The sequence below is a fragment of the Carassius gibelio genome, chromosome A19 (genome assembly GCF_023724105.1).
Source record: "Carassius gibelio isolate Cgi1373 ecotype wild population from Czech Republic chromosome A19, carGib1.2-hapl.c, whole genome shotgun sequence".
Classification (NCBI taxonomy): Eukaryota; Metazoa; Chordata; class Actinopteri; order Cypriniformes; family Cyprinidae; genus Carassius; species Carassius gibelio.
Window position 1 is genome coordinate 728721 of NC_068389.1, and position 13240 is coordinate 741960.

General features: G+C 39.2%; 8 non-coding genes and 8 pseudogenes across 8 annotated transcripts; all 16 read left to right on the plus strand.

The window, feature by feature from the left end:
* The first annotated feature begins 239 nt into the window (after positions 1-239).
* On the plus strand, positions 240-358 carry LOC127936882 (5S ribosomal RNA). Its single transcript, XR_008148326.1, has one exon. It is a non-coding gene; the product is annotated as a 5S ribosomal RNA (ribosomal RNA).
* Positions 359-1430: 1072 nt separating this feature from the next.
* On the plus strand, positions 1431-1549 carry LOC127936445 (uncharacterized; annotated as a pseudogene).
* Positions 1550-2462: 913 nt separating this feature from the next.
* Positions 2463-2581, plus strand: LOC127937364 (uncharacterized; annotated as a pseudogene).
* Positions 2582-3351: 770 nt separating this feature from the next.
* LOC127936893 (5S ribosomal RNA) lies at positions 3352-3470 on the plus strand. Its single transcript, XR_008148327.1, has one exon. It is a non-coding gene; the product is annotated as a 5S ribosomal RNA (ribosomal RNA).
* Positions 3471-4553: 1083 nt separating this feature from the next.
* On the plus strand, positions 4554-4672 carry LOC127936446 (uncharacterized; annotated as a pseudogene).
* Positions 4673-5456: 784 nt separating this feature from the next.
* LOC127936904 (5S ribosomal RNA) lies at positions 5457-5575 on the plus strand. The gene has a single exon (XR_008148328.1). It is a non-coding gene; the product is annotated as a 5S ribosomal RNA (ribosomal RNA).
* A 913-nt stretch (positions 5576-6488) lies between these two features.
* On the plus strand, positions 6489-6607 carry LOC127936447 (uncharacterized; annotated as a pseudogene).
* Positions 6608-7105: 498 nt separating this feature from the next.
* LOC127935947 (uncharacterized) lies at positions 7106-7224 on the plus strand (annotated as a pseudogene).
* A 1209-nt stretch (positions 7225-8433) lies between these two features.
* LOC127936915 (5S ribosomal RNA) lies at positions 8434-8552 on the plus strand. Its single transcript, XR_008148329.1, has one exon. It is a non-coding gene; the product is annotated as a 5S ribosomal RNA (ribosomal RNA).
* A 221-nt stretch (positions 8553-8773) lies between these two features.
* Positions 8774-8892, plus strand: LOC127936926 (5S ribosomal RNA). Its single transcript, XR_008148330.1, has one exon. It is a non-coding gene; the product is annotated as a 5S ribosomal RNA (ribosomal RNA).
* Positions 8893-9401: 509 nt separating this feature from the next.
* On the plus strand, positions 9402-9520 carry LOC127936931 (uncharacterized; annotated as a pseudogene).
* A 496-nt stretch (positions 9521-10016) lies between these two features.
* Positions 10017-10135, plus strand: LOC127936937 (5S ribosomal RNA). The gene has a single exon (XR_008148331.1). It is a non-coding gene; the product is annotated as a 5S ribosomal RNA (ribosomal RNA).
* A 509-nt stretch (positions 10136-10644) lies between these two features.
* On the plus strand, positions 10645-10763 carry LOC127936932 (uncharacterized; annotated as a pseudogene).
* A 500-nt stretch (positions 10764-11263) lies between these two features.
* LOC127936949 (5S ribosomal RNA) lies at positions 11264-11382 on the plus strand. Its single transcript, XR_008148333.1, has one exon. It is a non-coding gene; the product is annotated as a 5S ribosomal RNA (ribosomal RNA).
* A 651-nt stretch (positions 11383-12033) lies between these two features.
* On the plus strand, positions 12034-12152 carry LOC127937205 (uncharacterized; annotated as a pseudogene).
* A 919-nt stretch (positions 12153-13071) lies between these two features.
* LOC127936960 (5S ribosomal RNA) lies at positions 13072-13190 on the plus strand. Its single transcript, XR_008148334.1, has one exon. It is a non-coding gene; the product is annotated as a 5S ribosomal RNA (ribosomal RNA).
* The last annotated feature ends 50 nt before the right edge of the window (positions 13191-13240 follow it).

The window sequence follows — 13240 nt, forward strand, 5'->3', positions numbered from 1 at the left end:
ATACCAGGTGCTTTAAGCTTTTGGAATTTTTTCACTTAGTATATAATAAATTTGGCAAAAAATAGAGTCAATGTCCGATCTCTGAATATAAGCAGGTTTGGGCCAGGTTAGTAATTGGATGAGAGACCGCCTAGGAATAGCAGGTGCTTTAAGCTTTTGGGGTTTCTTTCCTACTTTTATAATGTACTGGCGAGTAGATTGGCTGATCTTTAAATAGCCTTCTCTTTGCAGCAGTCTTCGCTTATGGCCATACCAGCCTGGCTATGCCCGATCTTGTCTGATCTCGGAAGCTAAGCAGGTTTGGGCCTGGTTAGTGCCTGGATGGGAGACCGCCTGGGAATACCAGGTACTGTAAGCTTTTTTGAAATTTTTCACTTAGTATATAATAATTTTGCCAAAAAATAGAGTCAATGCCCGATCTCTGAATATAAGCAGGTTTGCGCCAGGTTAGTACATGGATGGGAGACTGCCTGGGAATATCAGGTGCTTTAAATTTTTGGATATTTTTCACGAATTATATAATAATCTTGCAAAAAAAAAAAAAAAAGAAAAAAAAAGAGTCAATGCCCGATCTCTGAATCTTAGTAGGTTTAGGTCTGGTTAGTACTTGGATGAGAGACCGCCAAGGAATACCAGGTGCTTTAAGCTTTTGGAATTTTTTCACTTAGTATATAATAATTTTGCCAAAAAATAGAGTCAATGCCCGATCTCTGAATATAAGCAGGTTTGCGCCAGGTTAGTACATGGATGGGAGACTGCCTGGGAATACCAGGTGCTTTAAATGTTTGGATATTTTTCATGAATTATATAATAATCTTGCAAAAAAAAAAAAAAACAGTCAATGCCCGATCTCTGAATCTTAGCAGGTTTAGGTCTGGTTAGTACTTGGATGAGAGACCGCCAAGGAATACCAGGTGCTTTAAGCTTTTGGAATTTTTTCACTTAGTATATAATAAATTTGGCAAAAAATAGAGTCAATGCCCGATCTCTGAATATAAGCAGGTTTGGGCCAGGTTAGTACATGGATGGGAGACTGCCTGGGAATACCAGGTGCTTTAAATTTTTGGATATTTTTCACGAATTATATAATAATCTTGCAAAAAAAAAAAAAAAAAGAAGAAGTCAATGCCCGATCTCTGAATCTTAGCAGGTTAAGGTCTGGTTAGTACTTGAATGATAGACCGCCAAGGAATACCAGGTGCTTTAAGCTTTTGGAATTTTTTGACTTAGTATATAATAAATTTGCCAAAAAATAGAGTCAATGCCCGATCTCTGAATATAAGCAGGTTTGGGCCAGGTTAGTACTTGGATGAGAGACCGCCTAGGAATACCAGGTGCTTTAAGCTTTTGGGGTTTCTTTCCTACTTTTATAATGTACTGGCGAGTAGATTGGCTGATCTTTAAATAGCCTTCTCTTTGCAGCAGTCTTCGCTTATGGCCATACCAGCCTGGCTATGCCCGATCTTGTCTGATCTCGTAAGCTAAGCAGGTTTGGGCCTGGTTAGTGCCTGGATGGGAGACCGCCTGGGAATACCAGGTACTCTAAGCTTTTTTGAAATTTTTCACTTAGTATATAATAATTTTGCCAAAAAATAGAGTCAATGCCCGATCTCTGAATATAAGCAGGTTTGCGCCAGGTTAGTACATGGATGGGAGACTGCCTGGGAATACCAGGTGCTTTAAATGTTTGGATATTTTTCACGAATTATATAAAAATCTTGCAAAAAAAAAAAAGAGTCAATGCCCGATCTCTGAATTTTAGCAGGTTTAGGTCTAGTTAGTACTTGGATGAGAGACCGCCAAGGAATACCAGGTGCTTTAAGCTTTTGAAATTTTTCACTTAGTATATAATAATTTTGCCAAAAAATAGAGTCAATGCCCGATCTCTGAATATAAGCAGGTTTGCGCCAGGTTAGTACATGGATGGGAGACTGCCTGGGAATACCAGGTGCTTTAAATGTTTGGATATTTTTCACGAATTATATAATAATCTGGCAAAAAAAAAAAAAAAGAAGAAGTCAATGCCCGATCTCTGAATCTTAGCAGGTTAAAGTCTGGTTAGTACTTGAATGATAGACCGCCAAGGAATACCAGGTGCTTTAAGCTTTTGGAATTTTTTCACTTAGTATATAATAAATTTGGCAAAAAATAGAGTCAATGCCCGATCTCTGAATCTTAGCAGGTTTAGGTCTGGTTAGTACTTGGATGAGAGACCGCCAAGGAATACCAGGTGCTTTAAGCTTTTGGAATTTTTTCACTTAGTATATAATAAATTTGGCAAAAAATAGAGTCAATGCCCGATCTCTGAATATAAGCAGGTTTGGGCCAGGTTAGTAATTGGATGAGAGACCGCCTAGGAATAGCAGGTGCTTTAAGCTTTTGGGGTTTCTTTCCTACTTTTATAATGTACTGGCGAGTAGATTGGCTGATCTTTAAATAGCCTTCTCTTTGCAGCAGTCTTCGCTTATGGCCATACCAGCCTGGCTATGCCCGATCTTGTCTGATCTCATAAGCTAAGCAGGTTTGGGCCTGGTTAGTGCCTGGATGGGAGACCGCCTGGGAATACCAGGTACTCTAAGCTTTTTTGAAATTTTTCACTTAGTATATAATAATTTTGCCAAAAAATAGAGCCAATGCCCGATCTCTGAATATAAGCAGGTTTGCGCCAGGTTAGTACATGGATGGGAGACTGCCTGGGAATACCAGGTGCTTTAAATGTTTGGATATTTTTCACGAATTATATAATAATCTTGCAACAAAATAAAAAAGAGTCAATGCCCGATCTCTGAATCTTAGCAGGTTTAGATCTGGTTAGTACTTGGATGAGAGACCGCCAAGGAATACCAGGTGCTTTAAGCTTTTGGAATTTTTTCACTTAGTATATAATAAATTTGGCAAAAAATAGAGTCAATGCCCGATCTCTGAATATAAGCAGGTTTGGGCCAGGTTAGTAATTGGATGAGAGACCGCCTAGGAATACCAGGTGCTTTAAGCTTTTGGAATTTTTTCACTTAGTATATAATAAATTTGCCAAAAAATAGAGTCAATGCCCGATCTCTGAATCTTAGCAGGTTTAGGTCTGGTTAGTACTTGGATGAGAGACCGCCAAGGAATACCAGGTGCTTTAAGCTTTTGGAATTTTTTCACTTAGTATATAATAAATTTGGCAAAAAATAGAGTCAATGTCCGATCTCTGAATATAAGCAGGTTTGGGCCAGGTTAGTAATTGGATGAGAGACCGCCTAGGAATAGCAGGTGCTTTAAGCTTTTGGGGTTTCTTTCCTACTTTTATAATGTACTGGCGAGTAGATTGGCTGATCTTTAAATAGCCTTCTCTTTGCAGCAGTCTTCGCTTATGGCCATACCAGCCTGGCTATGCCCGATCTTGTCTGATCTCGGAAGCTAAGCAGGTTTGGGCCTGGTTAGTGCCTGGATGGGAGACCGCCTGGGAATACCAGGTACTGTAAGCTTTTTTGAAATTTTTCACTTAGTATATAATAATTTTGCCAAAAAATAGAGTCAATGCCCGATCTCTGAATATAAGCAGGTTTGCGCCAGGTTAGTACATGGATGGGAGACTGCCTGGGAATATCAGGTGCTTTAAATTTTTGGATATTTTTCACGAATTATATAATAATCTTGCAAAAAAAAAAAAAAAAGAAAAAAAAAGAGTCAATGCCCGATCTCTGAATCTTAGTAGGTTTAGGTCTGGTTAGTACTTGGATGAGAGACCGCCAAGGAATACCAGGTGCTTTAAGCTTTTGGAATTTTTTCACTTAGTATATAATAATTTTGCCAAAAAATAGAGTCAATGCCCGATCTCTGAATATAAGCAGGTTTGCGCCAGGTTAGTACATGGATGGGAGACTGCCTGGGAATACCAGGTGCTTTAAATGTTTGGATATTTTTCATGAATTATATAATAATCTTGCAAAAAAAAAAAAAAAAAAAAAAAAAGAGTCAATGCCCGATCTCTGAATCTTAGCAGGTTTAGGTCTGGTTAGTACTTGGATGAGAGACCGCCAAGGAATACCAGGTGCTTTAAGCTTTTGGAATTTTTTCACTTAGTATATAATAAATTTGGCAAAAAATAGAGTCAATGCCCGATCTCTGAATATAAGCAGGTTTGGGCCAGGTTAGTACATGGATGGGAGACTGCCTGGGAATACCAGGTGCTTTAAATTTTTGGATATTTTTCACGAATTATATAATAATCTTGCAAAAAAAAAAAAAAAAAAGAAGAAGTCAATGCCCGATCTCTGATTCTTAGCAGGTTAAGGTCTGGTTAGTACTTGAATGATAGACCGCCAAGGAATACCAGGTGCTTTAAGCTTTTGGAATTTTTTCACTTAGTATATAATAAATTTGCCAAAAAATAGAGTCAATGCCCGATCTCTGAATATAAGCAGGTTTGGGCCAGGTTAGTACTTGGATGAGAGACCGCCTAGGAATACCAGGTGCTTTAAGCTTTTGGGGTTTCTTTCCTACTTTTATAATGTACTGGCGAGTAGATTGGCTGATCTTTAAATAGCCTTCTCTTTGCAGCAGTCTTCGCTTATGGCCATACCAGCCTGGCTATGCCCGATCTTGTCTGATCTCGTAAGCTAAGCAGGTTTGGGCCTGGTTAGTGCCTGGATGGGAGACCGCCTGGGAATACCAGGTACTCTAAGCTTTTTTGAAATTTTTCACTTAGTATATAATAATTTTGCCAAAAAATAGAGTCAATGCCCGATCTCTGAATATAAGCAGGTTTGCGCCAGGTTAGTACATGGATGGGAGACTGCCTGGGAATACCAGGTGCTTTAAATGTTTGGATATTTTTCACGAATTATATAAAAATCTTGCAAAAAAAAAAAAAGAGTCAATGCCCGATCTCTGAATTTTAGCAGGTTTAGGTCTAGTTAGTACTTGGATGAGAGACCGCCAAGGAATACCAGGTGCTTTAAGCTTTTGAAATTTTTCACTTAGTATATAATAATTTTGCCAAAAAATAGAGTCAATGCCCGATCTCTGAATATAAGCAGGTTTGCGCCAGGTTAGTACATGGATGGGAGACTGCCTGGGAATACCAGGTGCTTTAAATGTTTGGATATTTTTCACGAATTATATAATAATCTTGCAAAAAAAAAAAAAAAAAAAAAAAAAGAGTCAATGCCCGATCTCTGAATCTTAGCAGGTTTAGGTCTGGTTAGTACTTGGATGAGAGACCGCCAAGGAATACCAGGTGCTTTAAGCTTTTGGAATTTTTTCACTTAGTATATAATAAATTTGGCAAAAAATAGAGTCAATGTCCGATCTCTGAATATAAGCAGGTTTGCGCCAGGTTAGTAATTGGATGAGAGACCGCCTAGGAATAGCAGGTGCTTTAAGCTTTTGGGGTTTCTTTCCTACTTTTATAATGTACTGGCGAGTAGATTGGCTGATCTTTAAATAGCCTTCTCTTTGCAGCAGTCTTCGCTTATGGCCATACCAGCCTGGCTATGCCCGATCTTGTCTGATCTCGGAAGCTAAGCAGGTTTGGGCCTGGTTAGTGCCTGGATGGGAGACCGCCTGGGAATACCAGGTACTGTAAGCTTTTTTGAAATTTTTCACTTAGTATATAATAATTTTGCCAAAAAATAGAGTCAATGCCCGATCTCTGAATATAAGCAGGTTTGCGCCAGGTTAGTACATGGATGGGAGACTGCCTGGGAATATCAGGTGCTTTAAATTTTTGGATATTTTTCACGAATTATATAATAATCTTGCAAAAAAAAAAAAGAGTCAATGCCCGATCTCTGAATCTTAGCAGGTTTAGGTCTGGTTAGTACTTGGATGAGAGACCGCCAAGGAATACCAGGTGCTTTAAGCTTTTGGAATTTTTTCACTTAGTATATAATAAATTTGGCAAAAAATAGAGTCAATGCCCGATCTCTGAATATAAGCAGGTTTGGGCCAGGTTAGTACATGGATGGGAGACTGCCTGGGAATACCAGGTGCTTTAAATTTTTGGATATTTTTCACGAATTATATAATAATCTGGCAAAAAAAAAAAAAAGAAGAAGTCAATGCCCGATCTCTGAATCTTAGCAGGTTAAGGTCTGGTTAGTACTTGAATGATAGACCGCCAAGGAATACCAGGTGCTTTAAGCTTTTGGAATTTTTTCACTTAGAATATAATAAATTTGGCAAAAAATAGAGTCAATGCCCGATCTCTGAATCTTAGCAGGTTTAGGTCTGGTTAGTACTTGGATGAGAGACCGCCAAGGAATACCAGGTGCTTTAAGCTTTTGGAATTTTTTCACTTAGTATATAATAAATTTGGCAAAAAATAGAGTCAATGCCCGATCTCTGAATATAAGCAGGTTTGGGCCAGGTTAGTAATTGGATGAGAGACCGCCTAGGAATAGCAGGTGCTTTAAGCTTTTGGGGTTTCTTTCCTACTTTTATAATGTACTGGCGAGTAGATTGGCTGATCTTTAAATAGCCTTCTCTTTGCAGCAGTCTTCGCTTATGGCCATACCAGCCTGGCTATGCCCGATCTTGTCTGATCTCGTAAGCTAAGCAGGTTTGGGCCTGGTTAGTGCCTGGATGGGAGACCGCCTGGGAATACCAGGTACTCTAAGCTTTTTTGAAATTTTTCACTTAGTATATAATAATATTGCCAAAAAATAGAGCCAATGCCCGATCTCTGAATATAAGCAGGTTTGCGCCAGGTTAGTACATGGATGGGAGACTGCCTGGGAATACCAGGTGCTTTAAATGTTTGGATATTTTTCACGAATTATATAATAATCTTGCAACAAAATAAAAAAGAGTCATTGCCCGATCTCTGAATCTTAGCAGGTTTAGATCTGGTTAGTACTTGGATGAGAGACCGCCAAGGAATACCAGGTGCTTTAAGCTTTTGGAATTTTTTCACTTAGTATATAATAAATTTGGCAAAAAATAGAGTCAATGCCCGATCTCTGAATATAAGCAGGTTTGGGCCAGGTTAGTAATTGGATGAGAGACCGCCTAGGAATACCAGGTGCTTTAAGCTTTTGGGGTTTCTTTCCTACTTTTATAATGTACTGGCGAGTAGATTGGCTGATCTTTAAATAGCCTTCTCTTTGCAGCAGTCTTCGCTTATGGCCATACCAGCCTGGCTATGCCCGATCTTGTCTGATCTCGGAAGCTAAGCAGGTTTGAGCCTGGTTAGTGCCTGGATGGGAGACCGCCTGGGAATACCAGGTACTGTAAGCTTTTTTGAAATTTTTCACTTAGTATATAATAATTTTGCCAAAAAAATAGAGTCAATGCCCGATCTCTGAATATAAGCAGGTTTGCGCCAGGTTAGTACATGGATGGGAGACTGCCTGGGAATATCAGGTGCTTTAAATTTTTGGATATTTTTCACGAATTATATAATAATCTTGCAAAAAAAAAAAAAAAAGAAAAAAAAGAGTCAATGCCCGATCTCTGAATCTTAGTAGGTTTAGGTCTGGTTAGTACTTGGATGAGAGACCGCCAAGGAATACCAGGTGCTTTAAGCTTTTGGAATTTTTTCACTTAGTATATAATAATTTTGCCAAAAAATAGAGTCAATGCCCGATCTCTGAATATAAGCAGGTTTGCGCCAGGTTAGTACATGGATGGGAGACTGCCTGGGAATACCAGGTGCTTTAAATGTTTGGATATTTTTCATGAATTATATAATAATCTTGCAAAAAAAAAAAAAAAAAGAGTCAATGCCCGATCTCTGAACCTTAGCAGGTTTAGGTCTGGTTAGTACTTGGATGAGAGACCGCCAAGGAATACCAGGTGCTTTAAGCTTTTGGAATTTTTTCACTTAGTATATAATAAATTTGGCAAAAAATAGAGTCAATGCCCGATCTCTGAATATAAGCAGGTTTGGGCCAGGTTAGTACATGGATGGGAGACTGCCTGGGAATACCAGGTGCTTTAAATTTTTGGATATTTTTCACGAATTATATAAAAATCTTGCAAAAAAAAAAAAAAGAGTCAATGCCCGATCTCTGAATCTTAGCAGGTTTAGATCTGGTTAATACTTGGATGAGAGACCGCCAAGGAATACCAGGTGCTTTAAGCTTTTGGAATTTTTTCACTTAGTATATAATAAATTTGGCAAAAAATAGAGTCAGTGCCCGATCTCTGAATATAAGCAGGTTTGGGCCAGGTTAGTACATGGATGGGAGACTGCCTGGGAATACCAGGTGCTTTAAATTTTTGGATATTTTTCACAAATTATATAATAATCTTGCAAAAAAAAAAAAAAAGAGTCAATGCCCGATCTCTGAATCTTAGCAGGTTTAGGTCTGGTTAGTACTTGGATGAGAGACCGCCTAGGAATACCAGGTGCTTTAAGCTTTTGGGGTTTCTTTCCTACTTTTATAATGTACTGGCGAGTAGATTGGCTGATCTTTAAATAGCCTTCTCTTTGCAGCAGTCTTCGCTTATGGCCATACCAGCCTGGCTATGCCCGATCTTGTCTGATCTCGGAAGCTAAGCAGGTTTGGGCCTGGTTAGTGCCTGGATGGGAGACCGCCTGGGAATACCAGGTACTGTAAGCTTTTTTGAAATTTTTCACTTAGTATATAATAATTTTGCCAAAAAATAGAGTCAATGCCCGATCTCTGAATATAAGCAGGTTTGGGCCAGGTTAGTAATTGGATGAGAGACCGCCTAGGAATACCAGGTGCTTTAAGCTTTTGGGGTTTCTTTCCTACTTTTATAATGTACTGGCGAGTAGATTGGCTGATCTTTAAATAGCCTTCTCTTTGCAGCAGTCTTCGCTTATGGCCATACCAGCCTGGCTATGCCCGATCTTGTCTGATCTCGGAAGCTAAGCAGGTTTGGGCCTGGTTAGTGCCTGGATGGGAGACCGCCTGGGAATACCAGGTACTGTAAGCTTTTTTGAAATTTTTCACTTAGTATATAATAATTTTGCCAAAAAATAGAGTCAATGCCCGATCTCTGAATATAAGCAGGTTTGCGCCAGGTTAGTACATGGATGGGAGACTGCCTGGGAATATCAGGTGCTTTAAATTTTTGGATATTTTTCACGAATTATATAATAATCTTGCAAAAAAAAAAAAAAAAAAAAAAAAAGAGTCAATGCCCGATCTCTGAATCTTAGCAGGTTTAGGTCTGGTTAGTACTTGGATGAGAGACCGCCAAGGAATACCAGGTGCTTTAAGCTTTTGGAATTTTTTCACTTAGTATATAATAAATTTGGCAAAAAATAGAGTCAGTGCCCGATCTCTGAATATAAGCAGGTTTGGGCCAGGTTAGTACATGGATGGGAGACTGCCTAGGAATACCAGGTGCTTTAAGCTTTTGGGGTTTCTTTCCTACTTTTATAATGTACTGGCGAGTAGATTGGCTGATCTTTAAATAGCCTTCTCTTTGAAGCAGTCTTCGCTTATGGCCATACCAGCCTGGCTATGCCCGATCTTGTCTGATCTCGTAAGCTAAGCAGGTTTGGGCCTGGTTAGTGCCTGGATGGGAGACCGCCTGGGAATACCAGGTACTCTAAGTTTTTTTGAAATTTTTCACTTAGTATATAATAATTTTGCCAAAAAATATAGTCAATGCCCGATCTCTGAATATAAGCAGGTTTGCGCCAGGTTAGTACATGGATGGGAGACTGCCTGGGAATACCAGGTGCTTTAAATGTTTGGATATTTTTCACGAATTATATATTAATCTTGCAAAAAAAAAAAAGAGTCAATGCCCGATCTCTGAATCTTAGCAGGTTTAGGTCTGGTTAGTACTTGGATGAGAGACCGCCAAGGAATACCAGGTGCTTTAAGCTTTTGGAATTTTTTCACTTAGTATATAATAAATTTGCCAAAAAATAGAGTCAATGCCCGATCTCTGAATATAAGCAGGTTTGGGCCAGGTTAGTAATTGGATGAGAGACCGCCTAGGAATACCAGGTGCTTTAAGCTTTTGGGGTTTCTTTCCTACTTTTATAATGTACTGGCGAGTAGATTGGCTGATCTTTAAATAGCCTTCTCTTTGCAGCAGTCTTCGCTTATGGCCATACCAGCCTGGCTATGCCCGATCTTGTCTGATCTCGGAAGCTAAGCAGGTTTGGGCCTGGTTAGTGCCTGGATGGGAGACCGCCTGGGAATACCAGGTACTGTAAGCTTTTTTGAAATTTTTCACTTAGTATATAATAATTTTGCCAAAAAATAGAGTCAATGCCCGATCTCTGAATATAAGCAGGTTTGCGCCAGGTTAGTACATGGATGGGAGACTGCCTGGGAATATCAGGTGCTTTAAATTTTTGGATATTTTTCACGAATTATATAATAATCTTGCAAAAAAAAAAAAAAAAAAAAAAAAAGAGTCAATGCCCGATCTCTGAATCTTAGCAGGTTTAGGTCTGGTTAGTACTTGGATGAGAGACCGCCAAGGAATACCAGGTGCTTTAAGCTTTTGGAATTTTTTCACTTAGTATATAATAAATTTGGCAAAAAATAGAGTCAGTGCCCGATCTCTGAATATAAGCAGGTTTGGGCCAGGTTAGTACATGGATGGGAGACTGCCTAGGAATACCAGGTGCTTTAAGCTTTTGGGGTTTCTTTCCTACTTTTATAATGTACTGGCGAGTAGATTGGCTGATCTTTAAATAGCCTTCTCTTTGAAGCAGTCTTCGCTTATGGCCATACCAGCCTGGCTATGCCCGATCTTGTCTGATCTCGTAAGCTAAGCAGGTTTGGGCCTGGTTAGTGCCTGGATGGGAGACCGCCTGGGAATACCAGGTACTCTAAGTTTTTTTGAAATTTTTCACTTAGTATATAATAATTTTGCCAAAAAATATAGTCAATGCCCGATCTCTGAATATAAGCAGGTTTGCGCCAGGTTAGTACATGGATGGGAGACTGCCTGGGAATACCAGGTGCTTTAAATGTTTGGATATTTTTCACGAATTATATATTAATCTTGCAAAAAAAAAAAAAAAAGAGTCAATGCCCGATCTCTGAATCTTAGCAGGTTTAGGTCTGGTTAGTACTTGGATGAGAGACCGCCAAGGAATACCAGGTGCTTTAAGCTTTTGGAATTTTTTCACTTAGTATATAATAAATTTGCCAAAAAATAGAGTCAATGCCCGATCTCTGAATATAAGCAGGTTTGGGCCAGGTTAGTAATTGGATGAGAGACCGCCTAGGAATACCAGGTGCTTTAAGCTTTTGGGGTTTCTTTCCTACTTTTATAATGTACTGGCGAGTAGATTGGCTGATCTTTAAATAGCCTTCTCTTTGCAGCAGTCTTCGCTTATGGCCATACCAGCCTGGCTATGCCCGATCTTGTCTGATCTCGGAAGCTAAGCAGGTTTGGGCCTGGTTAGTGCCTGGATGGGAGACCGCCTGGGAATACCAGGTACTGTAAGCTTTTTTGAAATTTTTCACTTAGTATATAATAATTTTGCCAAAAAATAGAGTCAATGCCCGATCTCTGAATATAAGCAGGTTTGCGCCAGGTTAGTACATGGATGGGAGACTGCCTGGGAATATCAGGTGCTTTAAATTTTTGGATATTTTTCACGAATTATATAATAATCTTGCAAAAAAAAAAAAAAAAAAAAAAAAAGAGTCAATGCCCGATCTCTGAATCTTAGCAGGTTTAGGTCTGGTTAGTACTTGGATGAGAGACCGCCAAGGAATACCAGGTGCTTTAAGCTTTTGGAATTTTTTCACTTAGTATATAATAAATTTGGCAAAAAATAGAGTCAATGCCCGATCTCTGAATATAAGCAGGTTTGGGCCAGGTTAGTACATGGATGGGAGACTGCCTGGGAATACCAGGTGCTTTAAATTTTTGGATATTTTTCACGAATTATATAATAATCTGGCAAAAAAAAAAAAAAAGAGTCAATGCCCGATCTCTGAATCTTAGCAGGTTTAGTTCTGGTTAGTACTTGGATGAGAGACCGCCAAGGAATACCAGGTGCTTTAAGCTTTTGGGGTTTCTTTCCTACTTTTATAATGTACTGGCGAGTAGATTGGCTGATCTTTAAATAGCCTTCTCTTTGCAGCAGTCTTCGCTTATGGCCATACCAGCCTGGCTATGCCTGATCTTGTCTGATCTCGTAAGCTAAGCAGGTTTGGGCCTGGTTAGTGCCTGGATGGGAGACTGCCTGGGAATGCCAGGTACTGTAAGCTTTTTTGAAATTTTTCACTTAGTATATAATAATTTTGCCAAAAAATAGAGTCAATGCCCGATCTCTGAATATAAGCAGGTTTGCGCCAGGTTAGTACATGGATGGGAGACTGCCTGGGAATACCAGGTGCTTTAAATGTTTGGATATTTTTCATGAATTATATAATAATCTTGCAAAAAAAAAAAAAAAAGAGTCAATGCCCGATCTCTGAATCATAGCAGGTTTAGGTCTGGTTAGTACTTGGATGAGAGACCGCCAAGGAATACCAGGTGCTTTAAGCTTTTGGAATTTTTTCACTTAGTATATAATAAATTTGGCAAAAAATAGAGTCAATGCCCGATCTCTGAATATAAGCAGGTTTGGGCCAGGTTAGTACATGGATGGGAGACTGCCTGGGAATACCAGGTGCTTTAAATTTTTGGATATTTTTCACGAATTATATAAAAATCTTGCAAAAAAAAAAAAAAGAGTCAATGCCCGATCTCTGAATCTTAGCAGGTTTAGATCTGGTTAATACTTGGATGAGAGACCGCCAAGGAATACCAGGTGCTTTAAGCTTTTGGAATTTTTTCACTTAGTATATAATAAATTTGGCAAAAAATAGAGTCAGTGCCCGATCTCTGAATATAAGCAGGTTTGGGCCAGGTTAGTACATGGATGGGAGACTGCCTGGGAATACCAGGTGCTTTAAATTTTTGGATATTTTTCACAAATTATATAATAATCTTGCAAAAAAAAAAAAAAAGAGTCAATGCCCGATCTCTGAATCTTAGCAGGTTTAGGTCTGGTTAGTACTTGGATGAGAGACCGCCTAGGAATACCAGGTGCTTTAAGCTTTTGGGGTTTCTTTCCTACTTTTATAATGTACTGGCGAGTAGATTGGCTGATCTTTAAATAGCCTTCTCTTTGCAGCAGTCTTCGCTTATGGCCATACCAGCCTGGCTATGCCCGATCTTGTCTGATCTCGGAAGCTAAGCAGGTTTGGGCCTGGTTAGTGCCTGGATGGGAGACCGCCTGGGAATACCAGGTACTGTAAGCTTTTTTGAAATTTTTCACTTAGTATATAATAATTTTGCCAAAAAATAGAGT